General features: G+C 43.3%; 1 pseudogene across 1 annotated transcript in view; it reads left to right on the top strand.

Moving 5' to 3' along the window:
• Window positions 1–13665, top strand: part of LOC147730909 (uncharacterized) — a 119608-nt pseudogene extending 105943 nt beyond the window's left edge. The window contains exons 8-9 of the transcript XR_015308407.1: window positions 1076–1186; window positions 12890–13665. The product of XR_015308407.1 is annotated as an uncharacterized LOC147730909 (transcript). The remainder of the gene's footprint in view (window positions 1–1075; window positions 1187–12889) is intronic.
• The last annotated feature ends 1871 nt before the right edge of the window (window positions 13666–15536 follow it).

The following is a 15536-nucleotide window of genomic DNA, read 5'->3' as shown; positions in this document are numbered from 1 at the left end:
CTTGGAGCATTCAGTACAGTCACTGGAATCCAACCACATGTCCATGATAGAGCCTAACGAGGCCGAAACTGGCGTTGTTTGTGTTCCCATTGGTAGTGGTCCTGACCTAGCAGTTCAAGTTGGACTTTTGGAGCAGGACCAAACATGATTTGCTTATATCCAGTCTGTCTAAAGTGGCATAGTGGACAAAAAATGATGCTTTGAACTCTACCACAATTATTGAGCTGTGGGTAAGATTAAATCATACTTTCCGCCTATCTTCTATTTGTCCTCCTCAGTGCTATGCTGAATACTAATTTGCTGTGAGAGTAGCACCAGTAAGACCACCCAGACGGCATGACACAGGAAGGGGCAATAGGGTGAGGCGAAGGGATCCATGAAGTGACAACAGCAGTGAGCATAGACAGGGCCCAGCTGGGAAGTCTGTAAGGAGCGGATAGCTAGATGAGGTGACGTATGCAGTGAAAATAAACCAATAAAAAGATTTGAGTCCTGGTCAACTCTGTCAGCATCATAACATTCAAAGAGAACACACATAGGCTGTTGTAATCAAGCCAAAAGTTACTAGGCAGTATAAGGTAATTTGGGGATGTCTAAAAGAACATTAGTTAACACGCTTTTTCACAAGAAATTAAAAGAAAAAAAACAAGGCACAGTAATTAAGCACAGGCACCTTACCATAATGTTTCATTTCTTTAAATAAGGCGCCCAGTGCCTGATAATTTATTATCATTACTTAAAGCCTTCTGAAAGGCTATGCCACTGATGTGTACCTAAAGATCCAGACTTCCTTGGGTATGGCGTCTATTGTTTCGTTATTCAGTATTTCAAAGAACAAGTATATTGTCAAAAGATTTCACTTGTACCTTGATACCTTCTTGTGGAGATGTTTTATAAACCTTTGCAGACTGATCAAGCATTTGGCCCCCAGCTGACTATGACGATACCTCTGTCGAATGTTTAGGCATATTATCATACCTATCTTTCCTATTTTTAACAGACGTAATAATCCCTGCTGAACCTTCTGTGTTTGAATGTTATATGTAATATTGTTACACTTTACTTTCACTTACAGGACACAAAACTGTTCCTATGGTTGTTTCATTACGCATAAAGAAAGAGGTCGACACCTACTCTATGGATTATGAGGACAGTGAGAGGGTAGAAAGCATCAACAGTCCAAACGGTTAGTAAACAGGAGTGAAATATTCATCGTACATAGGTCATTACCACTGTCAATGTATTGTGTTCTCCACAACTAGGACTGCTCTGGCCAGGCATAGCCAAAGGTGCTGAGTTCGCCTCATGGATTGCTTTGTCCACTGCGTTTGCCAGTTCTCTTGTTGGGGCTTATCCATAAGCAGATGCTCGATCTTTGATCATCAACGCACTGGACTGAGACGCTTCTTCCTTCCTATTGAAATGTGATGACAATCATGAATATGGGTATTATGTATTGGCAATTACATTTGTGTGTATATATATATATATATATCTCATAACAAATTCAGAAAATTCTGGCATGACACTACAATGCTTTCTGCATTCGTTTTACTGACATTAAATGAGAAAAATATTATGGGACTGATTTATTATGTGGCGGATGGAGTAAATTACTCTATCGCCCTCACTGAGTACCCGCCTGCCAAATTTAGAAATGTTTTTCAGCCTGACGGACAATTCTACCGTTTATCAGGACCACTGTGACAATATATTGAAACTTTGCCGTACACCTCCATCAAACATGAGGGATCCGTACAGTAAAGTTTCAAAACGTTAAATTTAATTTTGAAAAACAAAACCCCAAAGTGTTTTTTTTTTTTTAATAAAAAAACAATACCCCTTTTGCCATGGGAGTCCTCACCCATGGCAAGGTAGGAATTTTACATTTTTATTGCCCCTTACATGCTGTGGTTTTCCTGGAGGGAACATGCAGTAAAAATGGCTGTATGTCCACCCATCTAAAATGGGCAGGTGGACATATAGCCATTTCTGCGACAGCCCTTACTCCATCACGCTGTCTGAGAAGGTTGGCCATGGAGTATATGATGTAGCCTCTGCCATTGCGGAATGATCGTCTCGCTGCATTAAAATTCGGCGAGCGGACCATTCTATTGGCAGTAAGGCTACTCCTTCCCCATTATGACAGAGTATGTTCACCACCAATATATAAATCAGGCCCTCCTCTGTTTCTGTGTCAGATTTCCTTTAAAGCTAAATTCAGAATACTACAGGTTTCAACTGGTCGTTGCGTCACATTCAGTGAAAGGTAACTCACAAGAAGCTGCACTTGGCTGTGTGGTTTTTACTGTTGCCTGATTTAAATAAGAGGTGTATATTTTTTTTTTCAAATTGTATATCCTCCATCACATGGAAGGAATTTGTTTTATGTTGGCACTGTTCACACAGTGATTGGTTTTGTTCAAAATCTTGCTTCGACAAAAAATGGCAAGTTTACTTTGCATTGTGCGGTGTTGCAATACAAATTGTAGAAACACGAAAAAAATTTGGAAGAAGGAAAAATAGGCCAAATTATCAGCACTATAAACACCAAATGTGTGGTGTACGCTTACCGGAGCTGCCTGCATACCTGTGGGTGGACAAAAATATTTACAAAAAGGGGTGGTGAGGGACAGAGTCTCTGAATTAAACAGAAAGCTCTCACCCAGTCAGAAGATCAGGGCTAGATCCAACACCGTTTTTTAGCTCACTGCACCATCCCAGTTTCAGAACCTGACTGTATGCAAATTAGTCTGTTCCTGTCCCAGTGCATGATGGGAACAGGACAAACCAAACTACAGAACCCCTTTTGTAAATCGATTTTGGCCACTATAGGTGTGGCAGGGTATACTCAGACATGAGTCCCTTTCTCACTGCTCCATCAGGATTCAATCAAGCCGGGCCGAAGAGGCTGAAATGCCAGAAACCGGTCCCCGGTAGCTTGTCTCCTTTCTGGTAAAGAATTGGCTTGGTAGTTTAGTCTGCCCTGTTCCCATGATGCACTGGGCCAGGGACAGACTGATTTGCATATAGCCAGGTTCTGAGCTGGGATGGGGCAGTGAGATAAATAACGGTGATGGATCAAGCCCTGATCTTTGGACTGGGTAAGAGTGGTCTGCTCAATTCAGACACTCTGTTCATCACCACCCCCTTTTGTAAATCGATTTTGGCCACTATAGGTGTGGCAGGGTATACTCAGACATGAGTCCCTTTCTCACTGCTCCATCAGGATTCAATCAAGCCGGGCCGAAGAGGCTGAAATGCCAGAAACCGGTCCCCGGTAGCTTGTCTCCTTTCTGGTAAAGAATTGGCTTGGTAGTTTAGTCTGCCCTGTTCCCATGATGCACTGGGCCAGGGACAGACTGATTTGCATATAGCCAGGTTCTGAGCTGGGATGGGGCAGTGAGATAAATAACGGTGATGGATCAAGCCCTGATCTTTGGACTGGGTAAGAGTGGTCTGCTCAATTCAGACACTCTGTTCATCACCACCCCCTTTTGTAAATCGATTTTGGCCACTATAGGTGTGGCAGGGTATACTCAGACATGAGTCCCTTTCTCACTGCTCCATCAGGATTCAATCAAGCCGGGCCGAAGAGGCTGAAATGCCAGAAACCGGTCCCCGGTAGCTTGTCTCCTTTCTGGTAAAGAATTGGCTTGGTAGTTTAGTCTGCCCTGTTCCCATGATGCACTGGGCCAGGGACAGACTGATTTGCATATAGCCAGGTTCTGAGCTGGGATGGGGCAGTGAGATAAATAACGGTGATGGATCAAGCCCTGATCTTTGGACTGGGTAAGAGTGGTCTGCTCAATTCAGACACTCTGTTCATCACCACCCCCTTTTGTAAATCGATTTTGGCCACTATAGGTGTGGCAGGGTATACTCAGACATGAGTCCCTTTCTCACTGCTCCATCAGGATTCAATCAAGCCGGGCCGAAGAGGCTGAAATGCCAGAAACCGGTCCCCGGTAGCTTGTCTCCTTTCTGGTAAAGAATTGGCTTGGTAGTTTAGTCTGCCCTGTTCCCATGATGCACTGGGCCAGGGACAGACTGATTTGCATATAGCCAGGTTCTGAGCTGGGATGGGGCAGTGAGATAAATAACGGTGATGGATCAAGCCCTGATCTTTGGACTGGGTAAGAGTGGTCTGCTCAATTCAGACACTCTGTTCATCACCACCCCCTTTTGTAAATCGATTTTGGCCACTATAGGTGTGGCAGGGTATACTCAGACATGAGTCCCTTTCTCACTGCTCCATCAGGATTCAATCAAGCCGGGCCGAAGAGGCTGAAATGCCAGAAACCGGTCCCCGGTAGCTTGTCTCCTTTCTGGTAAAGAATTGGCTTGGTAGTTTAGTCTGCCCTGTTCCCATGATGCACTGGGCCAGGGACAGACTGATTTGCATATAGCCAGGTTCTGAGCTGGGATGGGGCAGTGAGATAAATAACGGTGATGGATCAAGCCCTGATCTTTGGACTGGGTAAGAGTGGTCTGCTCAATTCAGACACTCTGTTCATCACCACCCCCTTTTGTAAATCGATTTTGGCCACTATAGGTGTGGCAGGGTATACTCAGACATGAGTCCCTTTCTCACTGCTCCATCAGGATTCAATCAAGCCGGGCCGAAGAGGCTGAAATGCCAGAAACCGGTCCCCGGTAGCTTGTCTCCTTTCTGGTAAAGAATTGGCTTGGTAGTTTAGTCTGCCCTGTTCCCATGATGCACTGGGCCAGGGACAGACTGATTTGCATATAGCCAGGTTCTGAGCTGGGATGGGGCAGTGAGATAAATAACGGTGATGGATCAAGCCCTGATCTTTGGACTGGGTAAGAGTGGTCTGCTCAATTCAGACACTCTGTTCATCACCACCCCCTTTTGTAAATCGATTTTGGCCACTATAGGTGTGGCAGGGTATACTCAGACATGAGTCCCTTTCTCACTGCTCCATCAGGATTCAATCAAGCCGGGCCGAAGAGGCTGAAATGCCAGAAACCGGTCCCCGGTAGCTTGTCTCCTTTCTGGTAAAGAATTGGCTTGGTAGTTTAGTCTGCCCTGTTCCCATGATGCACTGGGCCAGGGACAGACTGATTTGCATATAGCCAGGTTCTGAGCTGGGATGGGGCAGTGAGATAAATAACGGTGATGGATCAAGCCCTGATCTTTGGACTGGGTAAGAGTGGTCTGCTCAATTCAGACACTCTGTTCATCACCACCCCCTTTTGTAAATCGATTTTGGCCACTATAGGTGTGGCAGGGTATACTCAGACATGAGTCCCTTTCTCACTGCTCCATCAGGATTCAATCAAGCCGGGCCGAAGAGGCTGAAATGCCAGAAACCGGTCCCCGGTAGCTTGTCTCCTTTCTGGTAAAGAATTGGCTTGGTAGTTTAGTCTGCCCTGTTCCCATGATGCACTGGGCCAGGGACAGACTGATTTGCATATAGCCAGGTTCTGAGCTGGGATGGGGCAGTGAGATAAATAACGGTGATGGATCAAGCCCTGATCTTTGGACTGGGTAAGAGTGGTCTGCTCAATTCAGACACTCTGTTCATCACCACCCCCTTTTGTAAATCGATTTTGGCCACTATAGGTGTGGCAGGGTATACTCAGACATGAGTCCCTTTCTCACTGCTCCATCAGGATTCAATCAAGCCGGGCCGAAGAGGCTGAAATGCCAGAAACCGGTCCCCGGTAGCTTGTCTCCTTTCTGGTAAAGAATTGGCTTGGTAGTTTAGTCTGCCCTGTTCCCATGATGCACTGGGCCAGGGACAGACTGATTTGCATATAGCCAGGTTCTGAGCTGGGATGGGGCAGTGAGATAAATAACGGTGATGGATCAAGCCCTGATCTTTGGACTGGGTAAGAGTGGTCTGCTCAATTCAGACACTCTGTTCATCACCACCCCCTTTTGTAAATCGATTTTGGCCACTATAGGTGTGGCAGGGTATACTCAGACATGAGTCCCTTTCTCACTGCTCCATCAGGATTCAATCAAGCCGGGCCGAAGAGGCTGAAATGCCAGAAACCGGTCCCCGGTAGCTTGTCTCCTTTCTGGTAAAGAATTGGCTTGGTAGTTTAGTCTGCCCTGTTCCCATGATGCACTGGGCCAGGGACAGACTGATTTGCATATAGCCAGGTTCTGAGCTGGGATGGGGCAGTGAGATAAATAACGGTGATGGATCAAGCCCTGATCTTTGGACTGGGTAAGAGTGGTCTGCTCAATTCAGACACTCTGTTCATCACCACCCCCTTTTGTAAATTGCATACCTGTGGGGGCATTTACAAACTTGCGCCTGTTCCCCTTTTTCCTCCGTGGTCCTGCTGCCTCGTCCTTGCCCTTGCTCACCTCCCGCCTCCGCATTTCATCAGACCTGTGCGGCCGCTGTGTGGAGGAGAGCTTGGACTGGTGGGGACTACAGTTCCCAGCTCTCATCGCGGCCGGAAGCCGCCTACCGCAAAAGAGCGCCAGGAGGCACATAAATAACAGCCTCTCTACCCGCGTCGCGGGAGCGTCCCGGGAGAAGCCCGGCACAAGGGCGGGGCAGTCTGTGGCAGTCCGGGGCTGAACGAGGCTGGGCTGGGCCACGGACCCTGGTAGCTGCGGATTAGACTTACCCCCATTATTGTGCGACTATTACGCTACATTTTAAGGGTATTGTGTTGCCATTTTCGTATTTTAATTTTAATGTGAGTGATTTGTGAAAGCCACGGTGTTTTAAATACTTGTTTTGCAGGTTCTATACTAAGCTTTAATTGTGTCTAAACTTCGATCTGCGAAAACTCCCTCAGCGACAGCCACGATGGATAACTACCTAGTTAAAGTAGTAAATAAGATTAATAATGACCGGGACTTTCATTAAGTCGGGGTAGTCCCCCCGCTTCCCCCTCTAATGTGTCTACCTCTCTAGATATACCAGCGCTAGACAATAGCTGTAATCAAGGTAGCCAGGCTACAATTAATAATGAAATTAATAATGAAATACCAGTATCCCGAATACAAAGTCCGGTTGTGTTGGATGATCTCTCCGACACCTCACAACAACCTTCCCCTGTACGTAGAGTAGTAAGGGCCTGTAGGAAGTTACCCAACAAACGGGAGGACAATAGGAAAACTAAAAGAGTGGATATACCCCCAAAAAATCTAGTGATCTAGTGGGGGAAAATGATGCCTTAGAAAAGGATGGGATGACTACATTGAACCCTGAACAATTTGACTTGTTGGTTAGCATTATTGAAGCTAAATTTGAAACGATTATCTAATCCCTAGTAGCCAAATTTGATCAGGTTCCTAATGAAATAACTAGATTGGGTGGCCTTTTGAAGACTCATATTAACCTGGCCGAAACCAATAAGGTCACAAAGGTTGGGAATAATGTAAGTAAGGAAGTAGTAATACCACCTGAGGGGGGGACTAGGGTTAACCAAACAGTTATACCAGATCAACCACCCACAGTGAGCCAGGGAAACCAAGTGAGCCAGGGAAACCTAGTATCCACAGTAGTTGAGAACAAAGTGGGGTGGACGGAAGTGAGGAGGAGACGCTTTATTAATCTCCCCCCAGACTGTGCCCCATTGAGACAACCTGCATACCCCGTTAGTTGGCTCGGGGTAATGACCCGCAATCACTCGGTTTTACCACATGATGTTGATATAATGGGAAAGTGCAGTGCAAAAAGTATAAGTGGTGATTAAAAAAGGATAGGGAACTTAACAACAACTGTTTTATTAGGCGTGAGCCCCTTCCTGTTTAAAAACAAGAACAGTGCAATACGGTGATCGCAGTGTAAACAAATTTACTGTTCTTTGCGCCGGGAAACCCTTTGTTGGGTAGCTGTGCGCCTTACAAATGCAAACAAATAAAATTACCCCGAGCCAACTAACGGGGTATGCAGGTTGTCTCAATGATCAAGAGACACAATACCCTGGTAGGATTACCAAATGATAATATTGATCATCACAAGACATTGATGGGAATCCTCATTGCTGTTGTCTGGCAATCACGGGTGTTGCACATTCTGGTGATATGGTTTGTTGGTATAATATAATTTGCCTTTCCCAGTGTACTCTGAGACATTAGGATAATTTCAAGAAATCACTAAAAGATTTCTAACCTAGACCCCTAAGTTGTCTTTGTTGTATGTATTAGTTCCCCTGGGGATAATACTTAGGCAAGGTCTTTAAACATCCCTCTAGCCCTCATCCATCGTTTTGTTATTAGTAAGAATCCAATGATATATTAACTACCAGAAGGGTTAACTGGATTGGTAACTCTAGAAAGAACAGTATGGGGCACTGGGTCATTATCAATTTTAAGCACCCCCAACACGTTGCTACAGTTTTGCTTAGAGCAGCTTCCCTACCGTTTACTGACAACAGTGTGTGTGCACGCCCGCTCGGCTTTTTTTATAGCCACCTCAGTAATGCACCACCTAAAGATATTAACCAGCCGAAGCCATTCCCACCTTTTTCTAGGCCAGGTTTAACCATTCCACTACACAATCGATTTCATGCTTTAAATAGCTTGGATTCTAATGATTGACTTATCTTGGATAGTCCATCCCCCATTTGTGAGGATATTAATACCCCGGTAATTGGAATAATCGAAAGTCCTACAGTCTCTATGGTAACTAGGCTGGAGAATTCCAACCAGATAAATGATTGTGAGGGCCTGCCTATTGGAAATCTAGGGGAAATCGATAGACCCAATGTAACCTTGCCATCGGATCGGCCTAGTACAGGGGGTAATGGGATAATTATTACTAGTTGGAACGTTGCAGGACTGAAATCTAAGGGGAATGCCCTGGGCTGGTTGAATTTTATTAATAGCTATGACATCCACTGTTTCTAGTGAACATGGTGTAGGGAAGAAGTTAATTACGAGGGGTTTGTTTCTTATAATTTGCCGGCGCAGGGGACTGGGCCAGGAAGAGCCAAAGGTGGTCTCCTGATTTTAGTATCTATCCACCGCCCGATTACAGTAAAAAAGTATATAACTGTGGGAGCATATGCCCAGATTCTCTGGTTACTAGAGGGGCGAGACCATAATATTCTTCTGGTAAATTATTACAATAATATTTTCGATAGCTCCAGGGCAGTAGTTGTTGTTAATAACCTGGCTAGCACTGTCGAAAATCTAATCCCAGATGTAAATGTTTCATTTGATTTTATCTGGGTTGGTGACTTTAATACCCCATTATGTGAACTGCCACCAGGGAAAGTGTGTGGGTCTATTAATGATACCGGTTTGGATGATCTACATTTCGGACATAACCGATATGGAGAGGCTCTAAATAATTTCTTGGGATGTTATGATCTGGAAATTTTGGGGTTTCCAAAAGATGAAAATGGTCAAATTATCCCTACTTTTAAGAACCGGTACACCAGCTCAGTTATTGATCATGTGATTGTTTCTTCTAATATTACATCCTGTTGTGCTCTCCCTAGGATTGAATCATCTACCCTAAGTGACCTCAATTGTATTATCTTGGAAACTACTTTCTGGGGTGAACATTTTGTTACCGTGGGTACTACAGTTTCTAATCTGGAACCCCATAGACCAAACTGAGTCCGTTTAAGATGGGTAGGGGAAAAAGCTACTGAATTAATTGGCTCTATTGTCAGGGATTGTATGGGAGATATTACTCTCATACTTGACAACATTACCGACCATAAACAGTTTTATCTGCTTTTAATGATATTAATAAATCTATTGATGCCAGGTTCACTAAACCTAAAGGGGGTCAGCGTAAAAATGAACCGGCCTGGTTTGACCACTCATGTACTAGGCTTTTAACTGAATTAAAACATGCCCTTGCCAAAAAACCCAGGGAACACTGACTCTGTAATAAAATCAAGACGAGAATATAAGTGTGCCTTAAAACAGAGGAAGAGTGAGCTACAGCAGTTGGTGTGGGATTCTCTCAACCAGGCGGCCGAGTGCTCCAATAGTACTCTGTTTTGGGCTACTGTGAACTCTCCTTTTCTTAAGGATGAAAATCTGCCAGAGTTAACTTCTAATGTCCCGAGCGATGGTTGGATAGCCCATTTTTCAAATATTTTTGATTCCAACAGCTGTTTGGATACCGACCAAAGAAGGTGGGAAGTTCTACCCCTGGATATCACAGTTAGTGAGGTGGAACTTGGCATACGGGCAAGTAAGGGGGGGGAGCCCAGGGACCCGATGGAGTGCCCATCGACGTCTATAAAGTAGCGCTGGAGATGTGGAGCCCTCTTTTGGCTATTGTTTTTAATGCTGCAGTATGTACCGAGGCCCCTGAAACATGGGGGGAATCAATTATTATCCTGATACATAAAAAAGGGCAGTAGGTCTAAGGTGAGAAATTACCGTCCGATCTCTCTTCTTGACTCCTAAGTCAAGATTATGAGTAGAGTTAAGTTAGCGAGGTTAGAGGAATGGGCCGAGCATGAGGGTATCCTTGCCGATAGTCAGTATGGATTTAGAAAGGGCCGGGGTACACTCGATCAGTGTTAAAACCTTGATTTATTGATCGGGAAATACACTGAAGCAAAATCTGGCTCAATTTACCTCTGCTTCGCAGACCTAAGTAGTGCTTTTGACATGGTTAACCACTCTATTCTATGGCCAACCATGTTACAGCTAGGAGAACCAGAGGGCATAATCTACTTTCTGGCTAGGCTGTACAGGAAATTAAAAACTTGTGTGTGTTTTGGCACCAATGGTGAATGCACCCCAAAATTTGGAGTTAAAAGAGGGATTAGGCAGGGCTGTGTACTGGCCCCCCTCCTTTTCATTTTATTTATTAACGGAATCGATGAAATTTTAAAAAGTGTTAAAGCGGATGCCCCCGAGATAAATGGAGCTCCTGTGCCGGTGTTATTATACGCCGATGACGCTGTCCTGCTCTCTAGAACACCGTTAGGATTACAGCGCCTGATTAATAGATTTTCTACCTTTATCAGTGATAGAAAATTAATTATTAACAAGGGGAAAACGTTCACCATGACCTGTGGGGCTGAAAGTAAAGCTTCAAACTGTTTTTTTATTCATAAAGATAAGGTGCATCAGGTGGATACATTTTGTTATCTTGATATAACCTTCTCCAAAGATAGATCATGGTCCAACAAATTTAAAAACATCCGTATTAAAATGGCAAAAAATGCCTACGGTGTTTTTAGATTTGCCAACAAGGTCGGGGACCGATGTACCAGAGACATGCTTAAGATCTATCAAGCCAGGTGCGTCAGTATCGCACTCTATGGGCCTGGTGCCTGGGGACATAGACGTGACCATAAGTTGCAGCAGGAGGAAAATTCCTTTTTAAAAAAGCTCCTGTCGTTGCCAACTTCTGCTTCTACCGAGTTAATCCATCGGGAAATGGACACTCATTTCCTGATCGATCAATTATCCCTGAGGCCACTTATGACTTGGCGGTCAATCTAGCTCCAGGAGGAAAAATCTTTTACCAGATCGATCATAGAGTGCTGTCTCTCGTTGGATAAATATTCTAATATACCCTGGTTAAAATATGTCATCAGCTGTTTATCTGAGATTTTTAATTTAAATGTCTTGGTTGATCCTGGCGCAGCGGCCTTAATTTCAAAATATGAGCTGAAATCCAAGTTTTTGGCCTTCTCTGTGAGAAAGTGAGCTGTTGCTAACAGATCCTTATCTACTGTCACATTTTACAATAGTTAGACTATTGTTGAAGGTTTTCCAATTTATTTAATATGGGTGACAAAGCCATCACACAAGTTTGTGCTAACCAGGCTGAGGTTTGGTGTAGCACATCACTTAGTAGCTCTGCCAACTCTTAAGAAATATCCGCAGGGGCCATGTATGTGTGATGGTGTAGCCAAACAAAGCACTTTGCACTTTCTTTTGATCTGTAAACTATATATGAATTTCCGTACAATCTATTTAAAACCTATGTTTCTTAAATATGGTGTACGCACAGTCATTCAGTCTTATTTTTAACCTGCAACATGTCGATGTCTGTTTTTTAACTGCTATGTTTTTAATTCAATCTATTAAGGCCAGGAAAAGTATGTGTTTTTAAACCTTTGTGTCTACTATATTTTGGTAGTCTCCCCATCCTGTAAATCACTGTAATTATTATACCATGTATGTGTTTTGTGCTTTTATGGTCATTTTTTATGCACCGCATAAAGCTTCATGACTTGACTTGTGTGGTGTACTCATTGGTCAAGACCCAACCACACTTGTGCCTCTGTTAAGCATTCACCCACACGCTCATGCAATCATTTGTTGTTTGCATGCCTGTGTGTACCAGAGTGCTTGTGTTTGCAATGTTTTTCTGTGTGCATGAGTGGCGAGTTGGGCTGTATGAGAGGGATGTGGTACACTGTATGTGTGTGTATGTGTATGTGTGTGTGGTGTGTGTGTGTATATATATATATATATATATATATCAACTGATAGGTTTGGCTTTAGGATATATAGATATATATATATATATATATATATATATATATATATCTATATATCCTAAAGCCAAACCTATCAGTTTTTTTAAATGTATTTTGATATGAATGTATGCAAGTTTAGAAAAGAGACTTCCTTTTTTAATAATGTGCACAGAAAAGTGTTTCCCTTTTATTCTCACTCCATTCAGATTTATTTTCGGAAATATTGTATTATCTATGTGGATTAGAAGAAATTTACCTCATCGGATTGATGTACCCAACATGTAGATCAGAGTGCAACTAGAAAACGGCAAGTTAGAATCCACTGTTTTTCATCCCCCTGCTTCAATTAAATGGTCACAGTTTTCAACCCAACAAGATACAATTAATTTGAGTGTGCACTGCATAAATGCTCATTGTTATTATATTGATTTTTGTTATGTGTGCATTAAAAGGCTAACTAGAAAAATGTCATTTACATCTACAGGTGGCGAAAACATAAAGAAACAAAGTAAAGATCTTAATTCTGCTCTTTGCACACAAAAAGCACAGCCTCTTAAAGCACCATTAAGAAAAACAAACCCAAAGGTGCTCCAGAGCCCTGAAAAGGCAATATGTTCTGCAAACCAGCTGTGGCCACAGGAAAGTCTGGAAGCCACAAAAAGTGCCTCATGGGAAGTGGGTATCAGTAATGCACCGCATGTGGATTTACATCATGTCATCAACAAAGTTGGGGACTCAAATAAAAACAGCTGTGAGCGGAATATGAGCAATGTAATGTTTACGGCAGGCCTTCACGAGAACCCACAAAACCAGAGCCCATACATAAGTACTGGGTACGAAAAGCACTTTAATCAGCAATCAGAGTTTCTTAGATTGAGGAAAACACAGGCAGCGTTGAAACCACGAGAAAGACCGTACGCATGTCCATATTGTGAGAAAAGTTTCAGTCTGAAGGGTGATCTCAATAGGCATCAGAGGACACATACAGGTGAAAAACCATATACATGTAGTGACTGCCATAAAAGCTTTAATAGGAAAGATAATCTCAATGAGCACAGAAGAATACACACTGGAGAGAGGAAAAAAAAATGAAAAGAAATTCCAAATGTCACAACAAACTTGAAACCCAGAGGATTCAATACTACAAGCTAGGATGCAGAAACATCTCTAAATCTCTAGATACTTACCCTGACAGGGGGATCTGGCTGAAAACTAGAGAACGGCGCTAAATATGCTTGAGCACTGCAGCGGGCTTTAAAGCAGCAAGACAGATCTGTTTGGCCGCTGTGACTAACTGTGACCGGACCGCCATGTTTCTCCAGAAATGTTTTATCGAATAGATCTTGTACTATGTTAATATACTTCAAGAACATGCCTCAAAAGAACAGCAATCATCATCTTTACCAAGCTATCACAGATTCAAATGTGAGACCGTCTGCTCTTCCAACAGCGGTGGATCATCAAACACTGAAGCCAGGAGACACTTAAGACAAACCTATAAAACAAAATAGACCTACTGAAAAGAATGCAGGGTTGAAAGTTAATTTATCCTCTTTATGTTAACTAACTTCCAAATGCTATTTTGTTTTTAAAAAATGGACACAAATTATATTATATTTTTGAAAGATGAGAATGTAGCTTTTGCAACTGCCTGTGAAACAATGCTTAGCTACATAAAAGTACACAGATTAGTTTGTATTTTGTGTTCGGACCGGAGGCTCCCATTATGCTTCCCAATCTTTGCTGCATATTTTCAACAGCAGCCAATTACAGTCAAGCAAACTCAAACTACATTTTCATTAACAGTATGATCACGTCAGCATCTCATGTTCCAATCGTCATGAAGCCAGTCCTTTAAGAGTCGATACTACCATTTCGGATCCTCTTTTTTGCTGCTGCACAGCCATTAAGTACCTTTTCAGTGTGATGATTCTTATGAGTGTATTTTTCGGGGCCATGATACGAATTTATATTATTTGAGAGTCCTGGTGGCTTTTGTTGCACCTGTTCTAAGGCATCCTACTGAGGGTTTGTGTATGTCTAAATGCCTATAATGCAGGCCTCTTTAATGAGCTATTGGCCATATGTTAACCTCCATTGCCTTCCAGAGGGAGTGCATTTCATCTCCTGTAAACTGTCTCTCAACATTGAATTCACCGTTTCATTGTGGAGTGGGACTAGGGAGTGGGACATGCTGGTCCTTTGAGAAGGGCTTAATTCCTTTTTCTGTTTCCATGAGGGCTGTATACACGCATGAGCGCAAATGGCCCATGGACTCAGCGAAACATGGAGTTCAGTTTAAATGCATGGTAGCTGCGCGCACATCGCTACAAGGACTGAGACTCCGAAGGGAGACCCTACGATGGTCACGTTTACAAAAAAGATTCTAGAGACCCCGAGAAAGAGTGAAGACAGAGCATGGTACAACTGCCAAGACAAACTCCTAGATATGTCAGGTCCCTTGACTAAAAACCTTGAGCTTGCATATTAGGCTCAGGATTTCGATACTCTCGTAGGCCCAGATGTTTTAGTGAGTTGGGCCCAACATGCTGTTTGTCAATTAGTGAATGTTAAGTGTGCTATTTCTAGGGAATGCAGACAATCCATTCTGATGCCTATGGACCCGAAATTGAATGATTTGGCCTCTTCTCAAGGAGATAGTGGGACAACCTCACCTGTTGATCCTGTCGGAGCATTTATTGCTAATTGCATGGAATGTTTGAGGGAGAGATGGAGTTTGGCTGGCATTTTGCAGCAGGCTGCTTTCTAAATCAAATGAGCCTGGTTTGTTGGCACCCACAAATGTTATGCTTTGGCATGGAGAAGGTGGTGTGGGTTGGTGCAACAAATGGAGTGCTGATCCATTGAGGGTGGATTGTTGCCTAGTGATCAATTTCTTATCTTCCTTTGTAACCTCTGGGTTGGCATACAGGCCAATAAATAACTTCAGGTCTGCAATTTCAGCTGGTCATCTCACTGTTGACGGTAAACCTGTCGGCGAACATCCGGTGGTTTGCAAACTCGTGTGAGGTATTAAGATGTCCAAACCTCGACAACCACAGTATTAAGTCTTATGGGACTTAAATGTAGTTCTCATTTTTCTTGACAATTGCCCAGATAATAAGTCTATT

This window comes from Lissotriton vulgaris, chromosome 2_1, assembly GCF_964263255.1.
Source record: "Lissotriton vulgaris chromosome 2_1, aLisVul1.2, whole genome shotgun sequence".
Taxonomy (NCBI): domain Eukaryota; kingdom Metazoa; phylum Chordata; class Amphibia; order Caudata; family Salamandridae; genus Lissotriton; species Lissotriton vulgaris.
Note: the sequence above shows the minus strand (reverse complement) of the source record. Positions and strands in the feature narration are given on the sequence as shown.